This window comes from Nothoprocta perdicaria, unplaced genomic scaffold, assembly GCF_003342845.1.
Source record: "Nothoprocta perdicaria isolate Ctin4 unplaced genomic scaffold, notPer1 scaffold_48, whole genome shotgun sequence".
NCBI classification, from domain to species: Eukaryota; Metazoa; Chordata; class Aves; order Tinamiformes; family Tinamidae; genus Nothoprocta; species Nothoprocta perdicaria.
In genome coordinates, this window is record NW_020455732.1 from 2,027,997 (window position 1) to 2,050,143 (window position 22,147).

The window sequence follows — 22,147 nt, forward strand, 5'->3', positions numbered from 1 at the left end:
ATGAACTAAAGGATTATGCCCTTACTCCCAGTCTTTCCTAGCTACTATGCTGAATATATAACTGCTCAACTCTGTCAGAGCACCCAGTCCTGCTTTTGGCAAGGGCCAGTAACTGATGTGCAAGAAACAGAATCACAGAATATTCAAGCTTGGAAGGGACCTCTAGAGATCACCTAGTCCAACCTTCCCGCTCAAGTAGGCACACCTAGAGCATGTGGCACAGGGTGACATCCAGGTGGTTTTGACCTCCAGAGAAGGAGACTCCACAACCTCTCTGGGTAGCCTGTTCGAGGGCTCTGTCACCCTCACAGGGAAGAAGTTCCTCCTCACCTGGAGATGGAACTTCTTGTGTTTCAGCTTATGGCCATTACACCTTGTCCTATCACTGGCCACCAGTGAAACGAGCTTGTCCCCTTCTTCTCTTTTCATGAATTTGTACATGTTAATCATACCCCCCTTCTCCTCTCAAAGCATTGCCTGGGGTGCCATGGCCCCTGTCATAGTCGGCAGGATTCGAACCTGCACAGGGAAACCCCAACGGATTTCTAGTCCATCGCCTTAACCACTCGGCCACGACTACGCATGGATGCCTGCAGCAACATTTCTGGTTGATATTCTCTCTGCCTTTGCTAATCATCATTTGGGGGCCTCCTAATGCAAAAGTTACAGCTGGATCATTGTGTTAAATTTTTCCATTGAAATTCTCCATGATTTTGTAGAAATCAGCTGGGTATCCATTAATAATGCTGACCTCCATGATATCCTGTGGCAACATGTCCCATGAGGTCATTGTATGTACCATGTGGAAGAAAATATCTTTCTGTTTGTTTATTTTGAACCTTTTGTGTGATTATCTCTTTGTACACTGCTTGGTTTCTAGCATCAGAATTACCATCAGAAATCATCCATTTTTGCTACCTCTGGCAATGCTTTGCAGTAGCTGGACCCTAATTTGAGGAGCTGCATCTCAGAAATGATAGCATTTCTGTAGCACAAAGGAAGCGGTGCCTTGAGATGAACATGTGGAGACATGAACAGGAAACATATTCTTTTATTTATTCTCTTTCAAAAGCCAAATGATGATCGTGTGCCTTTTATGGTTTTTTTTTTGTTTGTTTGTTTTGTTTTTCTTGCAGATGATGTTTTTCCAAGGGCTAAACATATAAGCAGCTTCCACCAGAAAAAAAAATATGTTTCTGACAGTAACTCCTCAAGTGGCCTCAAGCTGAATTCTGTAGCCTTCCTATGACTTTGAACTCAAAGTCATAGGAAGGTGCTTCTGCTGTATAATTAACACTTGAACTTGAACTCAAGCCTAAAAAGGCTTAAAGGCTTTTAAATAAAACTAAACACTGCCCTATTCAAAATAGGACTGGGACACCCCTGAAGGACACTTGGATGTTAGACTTGGTCTGTTCCTAACCATCAAGCTTTTTTTAGAGAGGGATGTTTCTTCTGCTTGAGAGCTGTTGGGAAAGCGCAGGGAGTGGGAATCTTTTGATGGGGCACAGAGCAAGGGGCAGGTGGTTGACGTAGTAGCAGGGCTGGACACTGTATGAAGCTGTTGCAATATGAGAGGAGATTAGACAGAAGACACCCTATCTGACCAAGACACTGATGAACTGCAAACCTACAAGCTTGGGACATCAGAGGAATGGACCATGAATTTCACAATAATTTGTTTCCTAAGATCAACACACAACTTCACAACTAAAAAGCCTAATCTTTTCTGCCATCCAAAGTATTTAAGCTGAGTTGGAGAGATTGTGAAATTAAGAATTAAATAAATGAAGTGTAGCACTGACAGGAGAATGGTGTTTTAGTCTGTGAAGTTTTTAAAAGTCTTTATCTTTAAGCTTGTTTAAACCTATCTTTATCCACTGAGTAATTAACACTTGAAAGAAGGTAGACTTTATTAAGGATTTGGCCTCTTTTCACATTTCAAATGAACAATTAGAGATAGTATAAATGTTCTCTTTGAGTCCAGAAGAATTTTTTCAACAGAATTAAAGCGGTCCAACTCTAATGCTCCTAATTAAGTAGAGAGAGACATATTAACTCAATAAGCACAAAATCTTCTGTGCCATTGTTCTACATGAGAATGAAGATCAGTGGGTACAACCTAGGAGGCCAGAACCTTTCCCAAATGTATTGATAATAAAGCAAAAATCTGCCTTGATGATCTTTTTTTGGGGTAGATATTAGTAACCTTGTCAATAACTGACTGGAGTGTTTTCTGATGGAACATTTTCCATTAGAAAACGCTGACTTAATTGAAACTGAAACTTTCTATGGGAACACATCAATTTCAATGAAATCTTATATGACAAAAGTTTCTCAGAGTCCAGATGATAGAATTTGTGGTCAAAACAGAGAGGAAGGAGTTTGTGCATAGTTTCACATGAGTTTAGTGGATATGGGTAGAGAAATCCCATAGGACACGGGACACACAAGTTCAAATCACTGTTCCAAGCTTTTACAAAGTAGAGCAGGTCAACAGAGATATGCATCAACAATGTGCCCTTGTAGTAATGAAGAACAACCACATATTGGTCTGTGTTAGCAATAGGATAGGCAGGAGGTCAGGGAAATTGATTATTTCCTTCTGTTCTGCACCTGAGAGGCTACCATGGCTACCATGAAAATACATCCATCAGATTGGCTGAATCAATCAGCAGGACATTCAGCACTTGACATCTGAGGGTGTCAGTGTCCTTGAGAGTTTCCAGAACAGAAAAGTCAATGAATTTCCAGCTCGCTCTGTCACTGTCCTACGTAGCTTGGATCCATAACTGCTAAATAAAGAGTGATCGTGGTTTGTTTGACAGCCTGGTCTAAGCCTTTGCACATGGTAACGTTGGGACATATTTTCATTCTGATGCAAAACTCCACTGGGATCCAGCTGTGCTATCAGGGGTGTATAGGGGGTTGGAAATTTGGCTGTGTGCACAGTCCCAAGAACGGGTGCCTTGTTCTCCTCTCCTGCTTTTTTTTTTTTTTTGGAATGGAAATAAGCTTAAAATGCTGGATAGAGAAGGGTCAGGATGGAAAGTGGCATGTTTCAACCTGCACAGTTCAATGCATGTGAGATAATTAGGCCTGTCCCACTTGCTGCCTGCTGCTTTTCATGCTGTTCTCTGACCTTGTGCAGAGACAACTTAGCTTTCTTAGTTAACATTTTGACAGGTTGTCCTGTTAAGTTTCCACTTGCCTTGTTGTGCTGCTTGTGTCCCCGCGGGAGGTGTTTCCATAGACAAACCACAGCCTGGCTCACACATTCAGCAAGCTGAGGCATGGACAGGACGTGAGTCAGGGCGTGGGGAACGAGCTCTTTCCAAACCCCACCACCACAAGAGGACAATCACAGCTGTGATTTCATGTGGCCTGAGTTTCATGTGGTGTATGCACCCAGGGACAGGATCCGGCCTGACAACCTGCTGACACTTCTTCAAGAACAAGCTCTGTAAATTCGATTACTGTCACCAAACTGCTCCCTGGCAGGTTCTGGGAGCAGTGGGAACTTGTAGCAACATGATGGAAATGCTTATAGCTAGGCAAGATCACTCTAAGTGGCCCCTAGATGCTGCTGGATTTGGACACAGAAAGACTTGGAGACAACCAAGTTGTTTTAGCACCACTATAAAGGAGGGTGCTGCAGTGTCCTTGGACAGAGACCAGGCGCCAGAGCCAGTGCATTGACCAGGGATCTGTACAAACTGTTTTTAACAGTGTCCTTTTGCAGGAGGGACTGTCCACCAAGGGCAGAACAGGTCCTTGGGGATTTGCTGCTCAGCCCCCTCATCTTGCTCTCTGGTGCCTTCTGTCCCAACTGGCTATGATGGGATTTAAGATGAGTGAGCAATGGGGTGGCACCGCCACCTGGTGCAAGTTCCCAGGAATTAACCTGGTTAGAGCAGCCCTGGGGTGAAAATACATTTGCTGTTTATAGCTGGTCTGTGCAATGCTCGTATTGCTGGTGCTAGCCCCAGCACCTTTGGGCTAACCACCTCAAGGAGAAATCACTTTCTCCTGGGCATATTCCAGCCTGATTCCTCTCTCAGAAATATTTCAAAGTTTTTTTTTTTCAGAGATTTAAAGAACTGCAAGCGGCTGAGCATGGGGATGGAAGGAAGGAAAAACAAGCAGTCAGCAACGGAGCCTGGACTCCCCATTTTTCATAGGCAATGTTTGGGGTCACCCTTCTTGCCCTCCCTCAGGCTTGATCTGCTCCCTGAAGCTCCACAAGCTCCAATCTCATGAGTTCCTTGCATTGCAGAGACATAATGTGGAGGAGAGAATAGTCTTCTTCAGTCTCTGGCTCTGGGCATATTGGGCTTACAGACTTCCAAGGACACCTACAGGAGCTGAGGATCAGCCTGGCATTCACTATGGGGCAAACACAGCTGGGTCATGCTGGGCATGTGATAATGCTCCCCCTGCATCAAGGCTGCAGATCTCAGGGATGAGTTCCCCCAGGATGTGCACAAGGGATCTGGACGTCTGCAGTGGGGAGCAGATGTGGAAATCTGGAGTGACCGGATGTGTTGCTGGGGGATAGCTAAAATCTAGGTAATAATTGTCTTTAAGATGGTTACTACGAGTGTTGAGTGCCACCCTGGAAAAAAACAAAAAGCAATAACAAACAAACAAACAAAAAACCCAGCTGCAGTTCCTGTTTATGGGAGCAAAAGGCTCCAGAAGTTCTGCCATACATCCCCATGGCTGATTTTAATTTTCTTCAGTCTCTCAATACTTTCATCTGCTTCTTGTTGGGCTAAGGGGAAAGGAGAGCCATAATCACAGACGTCACCAGCACTGCTCAGCTGAACAAGGAGCTTGTGGGGGCTCCATGGGTCATGGTACAAAATTAAAGCAACTGCTTGGCACTAAACTAACCCAAACCGAGATTTTCTTTTTATTATTATTTATTTCAGCTTTCCTGGCAGAAAAAAAAAAAGGAAAACAAAAACAAAACCACACAAGGAATCACTTGAGCAAAACCTCAGTCTTTTCTCACAGTGAAGCTTGATTTTGCAGAACTTGCCTGTCCTGCTGAGCAATTGTTCCTGTAGACAATTCCCACAGTCCCTCTGGAAAGGCAGGGGGTAACCAACTCATATCTTCGAGGCTCTATGTAGTCACTTAGTTCAAACCAATAGGCAGTTATTGACTATTACTAAACTGGAGTTAATTTCAATGAATTAATTGAAGACAGCCACTACATCTGGTATGGAGATGTAAATCCAAAGCAACACATTAATGTTCTCCAAACCAGCCACATCACACTCCACTCCCTTTTAGAAACCTTGTCTATGATACTGGCATTAGCCTTGCTATAGTAAAAGGCTGTCTTCACCCCCTAAAGCAGTACCATGCAGGGGTATCTGGTCTTATCCTAAAACACAAGGGAAAAGAACGGAAAAGCAAAACCTGATGTCCAGCTCAAACTATTTGGCTTAGATCTGATGTCCCCAAGACCACTGTACTTAGCTCTAGAACATATATTTCTCTATCCTGAAGAATAGACCTAATGTGGGACCCATAGGAGACCCACAGCCTACTGGAGCACTTTTGGAGGCCAGAATAAGAATATCACATATAGACACCTGTGATTATACAGCTGAATTGTACACAATAGATGTCTATGTGCAAAATTCCACATGCAGGTGACAATCTCAAACTAAAATGCTCTCCTGCTCTGTGGAGTCCTGAATGTGTCTTGTCATACTGAGTGTGTGGACGGACAAAATGTGCTTGTGCTGAGAAGGGACAGAAAAAATTGTCTTGTGCATATATCATGGTAAGGGATAATTAAAGTTGTTTTCAGAAGTGTAAAGAGGTTGAGCAGGCAGCACCACATTACGATGCAGCTGTTTCCAAGCACAGGTAGTGCTCATGAACTGAGCAAGAGCGGCTGGTTGCCAGTACAGGAGGTATTTCTGTGTCTTTGGTAGACCTGACCATCAAAACTATTTTTCCCCAGATCCATAGTGTGTGAGCTGCTGTATAAGTTTGGCATCCAGCAGGCAAAGTGGAGTAACCATCTTTTAGACAATGAAGATGACAAAGGGTCTGGAGGGCAGACTTTATGAGGAGTGGCTGAGGGAGATGGGGTTATTTAGTGTGGAGAAGAGAAGACTCAGGGGAGAACTTATTGCTCTCTACAACTACCTGAAAGGAGGTTGTAGTAAGTTGGGGGTCGATCTCTTCTCTAAAATAAACATTGATAAGACAAGAGGAAATGGCCTCAAGTTGCATCAGGGGAGGTTCAGGCTAGACATTAGGAATTTCTACATAGAAAGAGTGGTGAAGTATTGGAACAGGCTGCACAAGGAGTTGTTGGCATCACTGTCTCTAGCAGTGTTCAGGAAACATGTAGATGAGACACCTAGGGATAGTTTAACAGGCATGGTGTTTAAGGGTTTACAGTTGAACTCGATCTTAAAGATCTTTTCCGACCATAATGATTCTATGGTTCTAATGATTCTATTCTATGCTTTCATCTCCCTTGCTCCCGTGCCCTGCCTTGGTTCCCAGGGTCTTTCATCCCAGAAACCAGAGGCAGCAGAGTCAACTCCTGCTAACCTTTCCGCAATTCACTCAAATTTTATTTAGATGGGTTACAGGGTCTCCAGCTGGCCATGCGAACAAGCCCCATGAGATCCCAAACATCCTCATCTTCCTTATAACCAGCTGAGAAGTAATCCCTTGATTTATTTGAACTGAAATTCACAGTATTAGAAGTTCAAGACCATTTGAACTGAAATGCCTGTCTTGGAACAAAAAATGTTGCTCCCTGTTGGCTGGACCAAATGCAGTCTTGAAAAAGATATTGGTTGCTTTGCAATAGACTGGACAGCAAAATATTTATTGAACGTAGTGAAAAAGATTTGATCCCGTTCTTGAGTCCTTCTGACGGATTTGAGCTGGTCAATATGTAACTGAACACAATATATTCATTTTCAAAATTGAGGCTCTAGGCAAAAAGTAGGGAGGATTTGGAAGATAACAGGTTGCTAAATATATGCCCACATAAAGCTGACAACAGCTAGAGTCACATGTGATATGGCTCTGGAATCCTAGCAAAGTTGATTTATCTTGGTGTTAGGCCTAATATACTTAAAAACCCTTTATAAATAACCCAGGACCTTTTGCACTTGCTGTTCTAAAGACTTGCTCTGTTTATTTGACTGGTTGAGCTAGGCCTGTCATTTTTAATGAAAATAAACTTCTTGTCAGAGACCTATTCCTTTTGGGATCCTCAAAAGGACACACAGAGCAATTCTCTGCTTCTCCCCCCACTTCCCAGCAGCCCCATTAGTTTTCATCTTTTTGGCTTATTCAAGAAGAAGCAATTTGGAGAAAAGTTAACTGGGCCCTTGTGGGTCATGTTTCTTCTGGCCTACAGAGCCTGCCTCCAAAGCTGAACAACAAAGCTTCTTATTCTGGTCCTGTTTTTCAAGGATTGAATGCCAAGTGTGTTGCTGGAGCTCAAGTTCACTCCAAAGGATTAAGAGGCTTCCACAGAAGAGGGCAGCTGGCAAACAGACAAATATGCCTGCCTTGGCCACAGTTTGGCCCTATCCTCTTTACATTCTCCCCTCAGATATTTACACGTATTGATAAGATTGCCTCTCAATCTTCTCTTCTCCATGTTAAACAGTCCTAACTCAGTCTTACCTCATAAGACTTCCTCCTCCATCAGTCCCTTAATCATCTTCGTGGTTCAATGAAAGCTTTGTTGCTTGTTCTTAGTTTTTGCAATGACAAAAATGGTAGGGTTGTCCATAGACTCCTCCACCTTTGATTGTGCTAGGAGAGAGGTTTGCTCTCTCCCAGTATTCCAGTCAGCCTGTAACTGCATTACTGTTAATCTGGACTCTGCATTACTGACTAACTGTATTACTGACTAACCAGGTTTCTGAAGTCAGCCAAAAGTTAGGTCAGGTTGTGCCATCTCTGTCTGTGGGGAGTTTCAAGACTTTGAGTCTTGAAGAAGGGTCTTTCAAGACCCTGAGTCTTGAAACTAGGTCCTGAACACCCTTGGGCTGATCTCATACCTGACCAGGTTTTGGGGAGGATCTTGGATCAGAAGTCTCCTCAGGTTCCTTCCCACAGTGGCTTATACCATTATTTTATGAGTACTCAAAGACTTCCGGAGCACTTGTTTGGCATGAACAAGCCTGGATTAGGGGTAAGGACTGTGCTTATGACAGCTGTGCTTCTCACTTTGTGTTTCCCCTTCTGCTCTCTGAACCTCATGTGGGGCTCCCATTTGGATGAGTTGAGGTTTTTTTTTTTTTTTTTGTTTGTTTTTTTTTTTTTTTTTTTTTTTTTTTTTTTTTTTTCTTTCCCCTCACTTTACTTAGCTCTAGCCCAAACATTTATTTATTTTAAGAGACTATTTGGATCAGCAGAGGGAGTGCAAGAGCAAGGTAAAAAATGCAGATTGTAGCTGCCTGATTTCCTGAGGTAGATGCTAACCTGCAGGAGGCAAAAGGCATGTCTGTTCATCTTTGTGGACACAGCAGGGCTGTCCTGAATGCTCCTGCTGAGCACAGTGATGTTCAGCTGATTGGAGAAGAAAATAAAATGTCCAAGGACATCAAAAGGAGGACCAGAGTCAACAGCTGACATTAACCTGGGCTAAATCCCCGTCCCAGTGCCCTGGAGAAAGATCTGAAGATGTCACTTTGTGCTGTTGACAAATAGAACCAAATGGCTGTCGCAAGTGTCCCTTCAGGACATGGACATTTCCTTCCCTCTTCCTCTCAAGCTGCAGTCTGGAAACATAGCCATTCCCTGCCTTGAGGCAGAAGGGTAATAAAAGCCTCATCCCACCTCCTACAAGAGGTCCCACAACTGGAAGATGCCTCAGAAGGCACCTCTGTTCCAGGAGGTGATATGACACAAATGCCAAATCCACCCTGCATATTTTTCCCATTCCAGTGTGACTACGGTAATTCAGGCTGCAACACATCTTGTCCTCCTCCTCACCTCGATCAGACTGTGGGTTTCTTTAGTAGAATCTGCAGGGCATTGGGGTGGGCTGTGCTGCTTTCAGGGGTTTACACACCTCACTGCATCAACTGTTATTCCCAATGGGATGTTGAGGCATGATGAGCATGACAAGGCAGTCAGATGATCATGGTGCCATCTCCTCTCCTCAGCTGATCCACAGTAGCTGTTTCTCAGCATTGCTGACTCCAGCCTGAGGTTGCTGGTCAGCTTTTCCACCTCAGGACTATAAATGTGCCTGGGTAGCCATAGCTTAGCCCATATTGGGGAGCAATATTGTTAGAAATGTCAAGGTCAAAAAGGAACAAACTCAGTGGAGATAATGGGAACTCAGGAGCATCTCGCAGGATGGTAAAGATTCCGTCCTCTGGGAACAGAAATGTCGCAGTGGACCAGCTTCTGTCTTCGGGGATTATGTCCTGCCCCTTGGTACGGGAAAGACTTTGATCCTTGCTTCTCCACTAGCATGTAGTAGTGATACGGCCTGGAAGGCAATCCTGTGAGGAAACCTCCATCCTTGATCAAGATCAGGGTATTTAACAGAGGAAAACCCCATTATCAATTTGGCATGAGACAGAAGAAATGGAGAACCCCGTTCTTTGGATGCCAGAAAAGAAGAAATCCTGCAGAAGATAACCAGCACTGGCTGGAGGTCTGGCTGATGTTTCCAGTATGTGATATTTTCCCTTGGGTAGGAGAAGACCCACAAACAAGTGACAACTTTCTCCAACTCTGACTGCTGTGGCTGTATTTTAAATAGCTGATGAACCAGTGAGTAGTGTCCCTGGGGAGGGTGAAAAGCCTCAGCACAGTCATGCTGGGCTGGCTCCCCAAGAGCAGCAGCCGGATGATCTCTTTCTTCCAAATACTTCCCTGCAAATTATTTGGGCAAGGAGTCCTTGGCTACATCTTATATGGCAAATTAAACAGAGCTAGAAGTTGCTTGGCAGCTTAATGGGAGACTTAAGTTGTGAGAAGAGTCCCTGGCAGGGTTTTGAAACAGAGACCTAGCACTCTTTCCAGCACATTTCCGTAATGAGCACAAGGCAGACACCAAAGGTTCACCTTTCCCACTGGGCAGGCTCAATGCAGCACTATCCTGGTTGAAAAGACAAAATTAATGGTATGGGCACAGGCCATTTTGCATGGGTTAATCCAGTGACAGAGAACTGGTCCAAACATGCTTAATTTACCATAACAGACCTCTCTTTGGAGATGCAATAGCTTGTCCACAGAAGACCGTCTGGGCACTTGGTCCTCTTTTGAGGGAGTCTTTGCATGCGGAAAAGTGGATGCAGCACAGTGCAGGCACTGTGGACATATAAAACAAAGAGGGCAAACTGTGGAATATTTCCTTGTGTCATGTGGACACCAGGTGGGACATGACACACCACGCTCGTGTCTTGGATCTTGAATTCTTTCCAGAAAGAAATAACCTCTCATCATTTCTGACCTGTGATAGCAGCTAGTCAGCAGCTTTAGGCAGGTTTGGCCATTGCTTAACAAGAATTTGGCATGCTTTAGTTGCTCCTGTACTATAAACCTTACTCAGAGATTAACTAACTCTGGTTTGTAGGAGAAGCAACTGGTCCAGTCACTGGTCAAGGTAGTCCTTCATCATTTTGAATTACAAGAGCAATATATCCTTAGCTGGTAGATGTAAGAATAGCTCCTTATTTCTCTCAACAGCAATATACACAGTTTCCCTCAACAGTAATATACAAAAAAATTTTTAATTGTGAATTCTCCAAACCCAGAGCCCAGCTTGAAAGCTTATCATACAGGTTGTTTAGAAATGAATTAAACAGTAAAACAGTAAAAACATCAAACAGCCCTTAAACAGTAAAAACATCAATATCACTGAGTCACCTACTATCTCAAGAGAGATACCAAATGGGTCGAGAGCTTTCTGTTAGCCAGCAGTGTGGCATTGTGACCCTTGACTTGGCAATGATATAGACACGTTGTCGTTATCATCTAAAAATCCAAGGTCCTCAAATTTAAGCGGGTTTCACAAACATGCATTTATATGCCATGGAGGCCAAGGAGATTTAACCAAGTGGCTGAGTGCTGTGTTGAACCAGAGCCTCAGCATGTAAATATTTGTTAGCATAGTCCAAGAAAACATAGAACACAAACCTAATGGAACTAATGAATGACTGGTGCACCAGCCAGAGCACTTCAGCTTTCCTGTTCTTTAACCAAAGAACATGGACTTGAAAAAACTGTTCTAACATTTGATCTTCATTAACTTACTCCCAATTATTATTAGTCCAATAGGCAAGGAGTTTAGATAGCTACTTGTAAACATAAAGCATTATTTCCTATCCAACCTGCAGTGGAAAAAAAGAAGAGGAAAAAAATGCCGAGTGTTATATGATCAAGATAAAGGCCAATAAACCAAAGGTCTTCACTAAAGTTTACCTGTTTCTCTGCCTCTGGGACCATTTTTGTAGCGTGGCATTGCTGAAGGTTGGATAGTGCTGACCCCAGATTCTCATGGCCTGACATAGTCAGAGGCTGGAGCTAGAGAAAATTTCCTTCCTGGAATGCCAGTCTCTGTGAAATCCATTTGACAGATGCTCCTCAGACAGCCAAGTTCAGCCAAGTTCACCATCCCATACGTGGGATGAGTTTTCCTTGCACAGGGAATTGGCTAGAAAAATCACGAACTCCCTGGTCCCAAATTGTTAGATTCAGCGCTGTGAGAACTGCCAAAAGGGTGGGAGAAGAAAGGGTCCCTTAGGACCTTCTCCTGAGAGCCCTGAGTAGTGAGGCCTTGTGGTTTACATCCTTCCTTCCAAATGCAATCTATCCTGCACCATTCCTGAAGAGGGCATTCACACACCGCACACAGCTCTGCCGGAGCTGTGGGGCTGTCCTGATGGGGAATGCAGGACTGGACATGCAGTTTTCCTACCAGCCCTGTCTCGCAGCTGTGCCTCTGTCCTTACTGTGCAAGGTGCTGTATAACAACACAGTCAAATGGCTTGCTTTGCCCCAAAGAGGAGTCTGGCTGCTCTAAAACAGGAGAATTGGTTCACTGGCTGAGTCTAGGCTAGACCCCAAACATTTGGACTTCTCTAGCCCTACCTCCATACCCTCACCTTCTGTCTTCTTCCCCAAATAAGGATTATTTTTGTCTTCCCAGGTTTCTGGCCTGTTCTGAAATGCCTCCCAAAGCTGCAAACTAGATGTCCCCATATGGAAATCAACACAAAACCATGTATCCATGGCTTATGCTTTCCTCACCATGCCAGCATGCATCCTGCCCTGGTATAAACCCAGACCCTGGGGGATTGGTCACATCTTTCTCCATCCTTTTTGGCTGTTTTGCTTGTACAAATCCAGCAGTTTGCTTCATCCAAAAGAAACACTTGTGCAATGGGAAACGCACCCTAAGCAAAAGCACTCCTTGTCCAACTATGCAAGACCGTGAAAGGAGACTCTCTGGTGAGGTGAACAATTGGCTTACAGGGGGACCAGACGAAAAATAATCCTGAGCTCATCTTTTCCTTGGAGAGGATGGACTTGCAGCTTGCCCACCCTGGCCAACAGCAGGGCTGGCTGAAGGCTGAGCAGTTCACAGAGGCCTGTGGAGCAAATTTTCCTTTCCCAGCTGGTCTCCATCACTCCTCAGGTCCATAGCAGTCCCAGTGATGCTTTAGAGTCTCTCAGAACTGCAGCTCACAGAGCAGAGATGCAAATCACCAGGGAAGACTAAGCAAACTCAGCAGGGATGCTTCTGGCACAGCAAGCTGCTTTTATAACACACTCAGGCCTTTTTTTTTTTCCCCCTTTGTTTTTCTTAAGAAACAAGATTCATGTGGTTCATCCTGAGTGGTTTCAACCCAAATGAAACGGAGTTGAAGAGCCCTCAGGGATTCTGTGCTCCCTACAGATCTGTGGGGGAAAAGCAGCCACTGGCCCTAAAGGCATGGCAGTAATGAGGGTCTTCCCATGCCTAGCAGGATCAGGGCAGGTGAAGGAAGATGAACCTTGTCCCACCATTCCTCAGACACCCTATCCCACCACATAAGGCTCCCACACATGGAAGGTTTTGGGTGAACCTTGAAGCAACTGGTGAGATCCTGCTGCTTGCAAGAAGGAGAGGAGCCCTGAGCCAGGCGTGTGCACAGGCTGGGGTGGAGTAGCCGGGGAAGGACTGCGCGGGCAGCGCCGATCCACCCCACCCTGTCTGCTCGGCCGAGCTCTTCCTATCCCCTTGATCCTATGCCAGGAGCTCTGCTGGCTGCCTGCTCTGCTTGGGAAATGTGCAGCTCTCAGCATATCTGAGTCCTTGGCAGGTAGACCTGGATATTTCCCCATCAGCATTGTCTCCTTTACACACATTGGTTCCAAGTGCTGGTGACAACTCAGCAAGTTCCTTCTGCTGCGGTGTCCAATCAGCCCCATCCACATGATACTCTGATACATGATACATGATATATGATCCACTCCTGTGTTGAGCTTGACCAAACCTTGCGGAGGGTGCAATGTGTGAACTATCTCTCTTGGCTGGTCATAGCAGGATGCTTGTTTTTGCAAATCCTGTCTGGAAGTGCAAGAATATATTTTGCAGACGGTGAAGAAACCTCTAAGACCTGCACGAGGTGGTCTGCAAGGTGCAGCTGCAAAGTCAAGTGCATGGCACAGGGCACATGCTTGGCATGGGACATCATGAGTCCCTCCGTGACTCCTCCTCATGAGGAGATGAGCCCCTCCATGGTCTTGCAGCTATCAGCAGAAGTGAGACCTCATGGCAGCACCTCTCACCACCTCCAGAATGCCGGGGCCGTGACAACCTCTGCTTCTCAATTGGCAAACACAAAGCAAATACTGCATTGGGTTAGTCCATCAAGAGCTGCACACACAGCCACTGAGTTCATTCTATGAGGAGATTTTATTGCCATAGGATACGATACAATATGACTGGGCAACTCCAGCTGTGTGCAATGGGAAGAAGAGGATCGAAAGAGAAGGATGCCTGGAGAACAATCTCCTGGCTTCATCTTGTTGCATTGTCAACTCCCCCTATGATTTAGCATCCGCTGTTAAATAAAAGGCAGCATGGCTTTCTCTGATGTGGACAAGTCCTGGTTGTCTGCTTAAAGGCAGTGAGGCCACAGCCTGCCACATACAGGGAAATGGCTCTCAGCCATCAGAGTTCGGTTTGGGTCCTCCTCAAGATCTTATGAGCAGAGCAGGGAGGCAGTAAAGAAATATGAAGGGCAGCAAGAGAGAGGCAGGCAATGCTGGGGTAACCACAGCCCATAGCTAATCTTTTCTTCTGGCTGACACCAGACATGAACAGTGGGATTTTATTTCTTTTCCCCCCTTCTGAAGTGGCCTGAATGTGTCCTGGAGGTAAAATTACAGAATTACTGAACAGTCGGGGTTGGAAGTGACCTCTAGAGATCATCCAGTCCAACCCCCCTGCTCAAGCAGAAACTCCTAAAGTACATGGTACATGGTGGCATCCATGTGGGTTTTAAAGCTCTCCAAAGAAGGAAACTTCACAGCCTCCCTGGGCAGCCCGTTCCAGGGCTCTGTCATCTTCACAGTGAAGAAGTTCCTCCTTACATGCAGAGGGAAATTCCTGTGTTTCAACTTATACCCATTACCCCTTATCCTGTCACTGGCCACCACTGAGAAGAGTTTGGCCCCCTCCTCCCTACATTCTCCCCTCAGGTATTTGTACGTGTTAATTAGATGTTCTCTCAGTCTTCTCTCCTCCAGGCAAAACAGGCCCAGCTCACTTAGTCTTTCCTCATAAGATAGATGCTCCAGTCCCTTCATCATCTTTGTCGCTCTCTGCTGAACCCTCTCTAGAAGCTCCACATCCCTCTTGTCCTGGAGGGTGCACACAATATTCCAGGTACGGCCCACCAGAGCTGAGTAGAGGGGCAGAATCACCTCCCTTGACCTGCTGGCAACACTCCTCCTGATGCAGGCCAGGATCCCATTGGCTTTCTTGGCCACGAGGGCACACTTCTGACTCATGGTTAACTTGGTGTCAACCAGGACTCCCAGGTCCCTCTCCGTGGAGCTGCTTTCCAGCAGGTCGACCCCTAATCTGTACTGGTGCCTGGGGTTATTCCTCCCCAGGTGCAGGACCCTGCACTTGTCCTTGTTGAACCTCATGAGGTTCCTCTCTGCCCAGCTCTCCAAATCATTTAACCCTGCCATGCTCTGATCCCTGTAGTGCAGTCAGCCCTCAACACTGCAGCTGCTTGTTCACCTTCACTTACCATCACCGCTGCCAGGAACTGCAGATTCCAATCTCCATGGAGCATCCCCATGGAGGATGAAGGCGGAGGAAGCGAAACGCCCCAGCTATTGTGTGCGGGCAGCCCTCGCCATCCCTCCTCAGTATCCCGGCATTGTCTTCCTCGCACCCAGGGAGAACAGATGACACAGCTGGGGCTGAGGCTGAATGAGCCTCTCGGCAAGGCTCATCCCTTGTCTGACTCAGGCAGGGAGGAATCTCTAATGAACCACTTGTGATGCAAGGAGCAGGAAGAAGCGGAGCCCACAGCACAGTTTAGTTTGGCAGCTGGCTATGGACAATGAAAGGTCAGACTGCAGAGGAACTTGTTTCGGTTTTATTCCCTGGCTTTTATTCAAGGCTGTGTCCTTAAGGACATGGATTCTCTACCCTGGTGGCAGGCTGAGCACATGGGTGGGCGGCTGGATCTTTGTTCCAGCAGATTTTTAGCATGCAAATGATTTCACTCTCGCACAAGAGGGGAAGGTTGGGGTAGGTGCACGCTTGGGTTGAGACAGCATTAGAATTGGATGCAAGAGTCTGGCTTGGTCTCTGGTCCAGATTCTGAGACAACTTTTTTGGATTGAGGTTGTGGGGGTTTCCAGCAGAGTTGTGGATTAAACCCTATATTGTAGAAGGAACTGCACAAACAGAATAAAAGGAAGATAGTCCCATGCCAAACAACCCCAAGCAGAGCCCAAGATGAGGCAATAGGAGGGTTCATATGGAAACAAAGAAGTGAAGCTCACAGGTCTGGTCTGGTGGTCTCAGCTTCTTAACTCCTGGATTTTGGGAAGAGCTTGAGAATTCAGCAAGGGTGCTATTGCTTCATTCCTTTTGCCTGAACTTCTTAGAGAAGGGATAGCTTCCTTTCTACGACTGAGTAACACATCCAGCTGCACAGCGAGTTTAATGTGATCCTGACAGTCTGCCATCACACACCACCACATGCTGCAAAGACTGAAGTTTTTGCAGGACCACCCCGGGTGTGCATCTCTAACAACACAGCGGGGTGAGTCAAGCTCTCTGCCTCTCCACAGGCCATCACCTGGGACACCCTGCCAGACTCCACACAACCATTCCTTCCCCTTGGCAGCTGTGCAAATGCTGGGAGCAACCACGTGCTCAGAGGCTGCCATTGCATCTATCTCATATCTGAACTTTCCTAAAAGTTTCAGGGTGCAATAAGGAAACCAATTCTTGGATGAAGAACAGCTGTTTCAGGCTAAATCCAAGCAAGGCTAAAGTTCGGCTCCTCGGAAGATGCAAAGGCTTTGATGCACAGGCCAACATCTTCTCTCGATCTCCGTTATCCAAGCTAACGTGCTGCTAAGCCCCAGGAGTCTGCAGAATAGCTTGACTGGCCTTATGGGCCAGACGTGTCTAGAAGTTTTGTCAGGCTAATAATAACAGTCCAATTGTTAATAATAACAATCTGATCTAGAATCTGATTAATAGAAACATGAAGAACAGAAATATAATAAATGCCATTCAATGCGGTTTTATGGAAAATAGATCTTGTCATACAGACTTGATTTTCATTCTTCAGATCATAAGGTTGGTTCATAAACATAACTGTATGTGCAATATGCTTGTAAAATGTTGATTTATTCACTGTGACGTTCCAATGGAGGAAAAAAAAAAGCAATGCACGACATCAACAGAACATGTGTTAAATGAGCTAAGTATTGGCTAACTGACAGATCTCGAAAAGTGGTAATCAATGGGGAATCATTCGTGACTGGGTCTGTTCCTTCAGAGGAAAATTCTAGGCGCAAAGCCATTCAGTGTTTTTGACTAGTGATCTGGAAATACATATGAAATGGCTCTTTGTGAAGGCTGGAGAGGAGAAACAGAGGTGGAACAAGGTAGACAGAGTCAGGCAGGTGTGGGGACTGGTCAGCCCCTCTTGGTAAGCCATTTCCATGCTAAGAGAGTCTAGCCTGGCCAGCTAGCAGAATATGATCATGCCATGATCATGCATGATCAGCCTCTGATCATGCCATGTGGAAAGGACCACAGTGATGGGCAGAGGGACTGAAGTCTGATGGACAGTGTCTCAGCATCCTCAGCAGCATCATGGACCCTGTGGAGACAACTGATGGAGCCATAAACATCATGTTGCAGAACTTTGGGTCTGGCAAATCTGCATCTTATGACAAAATGTCTCTCAATAGAAAACAGATGACAAAATAATGGGTGTATGTGGGGTAGCAATTTAACTGCTTTAGACATAGCCTAATACTGGGACAGAACATACAGTTTTGATGTTCATACTTTGAAGAGGTTGCTGATGATAACAATAAGAGGCATAAGGCTTAGAAATCTGATCGGGTTGCTATAGCTCACCCATCCCTTGAACTGCATGACTGGCTGGGGATGTTCATGTGGCAGCCAAAAACAACTTCTGGAGCACAAAGTTGTTGTTTCAAAGACCATATTACCCTGAAAGTCACATTAGATGGGCCTTGATAATTAGCAGTGTGAATTCTTTATGTGGAGTTTACACACTTGCAGTTTACAAGAAATTCACCCTCCAGCTACAGACATCTTGATTTCCTAACTTAGGAACTTGGAGGAGACCATTGCAATGTGAGGAGAATGTGCATGACCCCCAAAGACTGTCTCTTTGGAGCTTCTCTGAGTGAACCAGTTGTTTTCTGTCCTCTGAGCTGCCAGATGTTATTTCTTCTGCTGGGATCACAGAGTAATTCAGATCGGATGGAACCTCAGGGGGTCTCTATTCCATCCTTTTGCTCAAAGCAGAGTTAGCTCTGTGGTTGCACTAGCTTACTTGAGGCTTTGTCTAGTGGGTTCTTGAACATATCCAGTGCATATGCAGCAGGTTGACTAGCTGCAGTCCTGCTCTCTTTCTGGGCTGGGTCACTGGACTGAGTTACAGCTGGAGTAGCTGCAGCCAATATCCTCTGCCAAGGTTCTCTGCTCTTCTCATTGGTGGCCAGTGATAGGACAAGGGGAAAGGGGTATAAGTTGAAACACAAGAAGTTCCATCTCCAGGTGAGGAGGAACTTCTTCACTGTGAGGGTGACAGAGCCCTGAAACAGGCTGCCCAGGGAGGTTGTGGAGTCTCCTTTTCTGGAGGTCTTCAAAACCCGCCTGGATGCCATCCTGTGCCTCGTGCTCTAGGTGTGCCTGCTTGAGCGGGAAGGTTGGACTAGATGGTCTCTAGAGGTCCCTCCCAACCTTGAGCATTCTGTGATTCTCTTTCCTTCTGTGTTAGTCGAGGTGTGTTGTCATCCACTCACCTTGCATACAAGGCAGATTTGCACCCCAGAAACATCCACAGGACCTTCATTCACTGTCTCTGGATGCACCTAGCGTGTTTTTATGCCTCCTTCTCTAACAGCCTTGGTTTGAGTGCTGAGCATGGATGACAAATGTCCTGAGCTCACCCCAAATCCAGACTCGCAGTCCCGTCCTGTCAACCACATCTCCCTCAGCCCTGCAGCGCAAGCCGGTGCTCCGCTTGTCTTAGAGATCAAAGCTCATTTAAAATGCATCACTTCTTGACGTCTCTGCCTGATTTGCAGACGAGATGCGCTGGCATCAGTGAGTCAGCTCAGAGCTTGAGTCAACAGCACTTTCAGCGTTGCCGTTACCTCCGAGGTGGAGGCAGCTCCTGCATCAGGCTTCTCACGGCGCCCGGTGCCAAGTCTCCAACAATCCTCCACCTCCAACCCTTGTGCTGAGCCCTACCTTGGCTGTGACATGTCCCTGGAGGCTCCCTGGTTGCTAAGCGAGAGCCAGGCAGGTTCCTATGCCTGGGCAGCCCTGGGGCAGATGTTGCAAGAAGGAGCAGCACCTGCAAAAGAGAAAGGGAGATTTTATTAGCTCACAGTTTGAGGGAGAACTGTCCAGCCATGTGGGCAATATGCTACTCTTCAGTGGGACATGCTCAGGGAAAGGAGCTGCCACTCACGTATGGGCATCTCAATGACATGAGGCTTTGGTGCTTTGTGGAATAAAAGCCCTGTGCCACCAGTGTTATAGAAGAATCTTATGCAGTGTCTGCTGGGAGACAGAGTATTTCTATTCAAATTACATTTTATTTTATTTTATTTTATTTTATTTTATTTTATTTTATTTTATTTTATTTTATTTTATTTTATTTTATTTTATTTATTTTCCATTTTGCTCTAATAAAGATCCAGGTGGCATTTTGGCAGCTTCTCTTTCTCCTTGTCTCCTTGCGCCATCAGCAACAGCGACAGCTCTTGCCAAGTACTGTAAGTGCTGTGAGAGACTTGCAGGCTCCTGCCACTCAAATTCTTTTCTTTCTCTGATGGTTAAAGTTAATTCTGCCTGGGGGTCCTGCCCAGCTATCTGCTCACACAGGGCTGAAAGCCTCTGTGCTGAGATTGTCTCCATGACCAGAGTTGTATGGGACTAACTTCTGAACCATGGAGGTGGCCACGTAAGATTGGGCTAAGGGTTCTTGGCAAAAACCCATGTCTGGAGAAGCATGAGGACTATCCATGTTACTGAGCTGCTGCCAAGCAGTTTCTACGAGCTCACTCCACTTTTTTGTTTGCAAGGTTTGCTCCTATCCCTTTATTTTTTTCCCAGCAGAAGCTCTGCCCTACATTTTCATACCTTCCCAGATATCAAAGAGTTGCTGGATATCAAAGCTTGGATGAGGCACCACCCATCCTGTGCTGCCTGGACCCACACAACCGGTCCCACTTGCCACTCCTTTCATCAGGGATGCTCTGACGGGGCAGGAGATCTTGGTGCTTGCAGTCTCCAATTGCTGCACAGTTCCACAGCGTGCCTGCTCCAGGCTTAGGGAGGAGCTGAAAAGACAATGCACTACATCCTGGGCTGAAGAAATCAGCTTGACAGGAACAGCAGGAAAGCCATGATGTGCCCAAGAAGAGTCAGTGTAGACTGTGACAACTCCTGGCTTGCTTTTGCTCAGCCCTCCAGAAAAGCAAGATGTTTCTTCATGGACCTTCATGCAGAAGACATGGGACAGTAGCAACCCTGACAAAGCATTTTTAATCTATTCTTGGGAGTCTAGGCAATGGCAGGTCCAGATTTCATTGAAGTACCTGTGATTTTTGCTTCCATGGCACTGCAGACCACAGCATGAGTGGGATTATCCCCCCCAGGTCTCCCAAGTGGCCAGTTCAGGCCTTTCCAGACCACCCCAACATACTGACCTCCCGGGTAGGGGAGGAACCTGTGTGTGGTGTGGCAGTGGTCTGACATGTAGGAGAGCACAGGTCTGCTCTGCAAAGGGGTGCACACTTCCTTGCAGCAGCGGGCGAGAAGGAATGCGGGAGATAGGAGACGGCGTGTACAAAAAGGAGCGTGGGCGAGCATTTCTCAAACGCGTGCGCTCCTGTTCACAAGTCCCCCTGGCCCTTCTGGTTGTGAGGCGAGGCAGCAATTAGGCTGATTGAAGGCCCACTTGATTATTGCACAAGCCTGGAGGCCGTGCCCCTTGCAGCTGCGTGGTTCAAAGCCCATGGGGAGATAAGGATCTGGATTGTTTGAGGAGTGCAGGGGCAATCCAAGGACAGATCTGGCTGCACAGTGGGTTCTTACCTGTAACTCCCCCCTTTTTCAAGAATCTTATCCCAAAGCCTTCCTGAACCTACAGTAGCACGAGCGGAGCTTCTTTCCCCCATCCAACCTCTTGTAATTAGTCATGAGTTCGCACAATTAGCTCTCTCTGCTTACTTACCAGCCTGTTCATGTAAGCTCCTGCTCCTCAGCTTCCGTGAAAGCTCTCTTTGCCTTCCTGCCCTGATCACTAGTGGCAGGGCTAGAAACCCAACCAGCACTGAGAGTGAAGCCTGATTTGGTGCCTTGTGGGTGGACTCTCCCAGCACTGAGCAAATCTCCCACAGGTGGGGCATATACAATATCTCTGCAGGGTGGATTCTCAGGTGTCTAACCAATGTTGAGCCATGCCATACTGGATATGCTGTTTAGATCTTTCCTTTATCTGCTGTTTTGACTGGCTTTGTAAGAACACGGTGTCACTAGGAGCTCTTGTTCTCTGTGCTCTGTGGGGAACCCATTGCAAAATAGTCTCATATAGATAACTTATAGATAATATAATAACCCATTGCAAATAGTCTAATCCTCCAGCAGTGGAAGTGTAAGGAAACCTAGCCACACTCCTGTATTTGAAGAGGTAACATCAGCACCCACCTTCCAGCATGACAGGCACTGGTGGAGAGTGCTGGATCTTGGCACAGAGCTAAAGGAGGCAGGGCCTCCGCTCAGTGCTGAGCCTATTGAATGTTTTTTCCTGAAAGACCTTTGCAAAGGATGACTCTCATGCAAGACAGTCAAAACCTTCCAACTTTATTGAGCCATTCCCATCCCCAAGTGCCTATCTCTTAAACTGAAGATCAGAAAGAATGACTGCCCTGTCTTTAAAAGTTATAGAATCATAGAGTCATTATGGTTGGAAAAGACCTTTGAGATCATCGAGTCCAACTGTAAACCCTGCAACACCATGCCTGCTAAACCATGTCCCTAAGCAGCTCATCTACATGTTTTCTGAATACTTCCAGAGATGATGACTCCACCACTTTCCCGGACAGCCTGTTCCAACGCTTCACCACTCTTTCTGTGTAGAAATTCTTTCTAATGTCCAGCCTGAACCTCCCCTGATGCAACTTGAGATCATTTTCTCTTGTCCTATCGGTGGTTATTCTAGAGAAGAGGTCAACCCCCAACTCACTACAACTTCCTTTCAGGTAGTGTAGAGTGTGGAGAAGAGTCTTCTCTTCTCCAAACTAAATAATCCCAGCTCCCTCAGCCACTCCTCATAAGGTCTGTGCTCCAGCCCCTTCACCAGCTTCACTGCCCTCCTTTGCACAT

At 46.1% G+C, this 22,147-nt stretch overlaps 1 non-coding gene across 1 annotated transcript; it reads right to left on the reverse strand.

The window, feature by feature from the left end:
* Positions 1-498: 498 nt before the first annotated feature.
* Positions 499-580, reverse strand: TRNAS-AGA. The gene has a single exon. It is a non-coding gene; the product is annotated as a tRNA-Ser (tRNA).
* Positions 581-22,147: the final 21,567 nt, after the last annotated feature.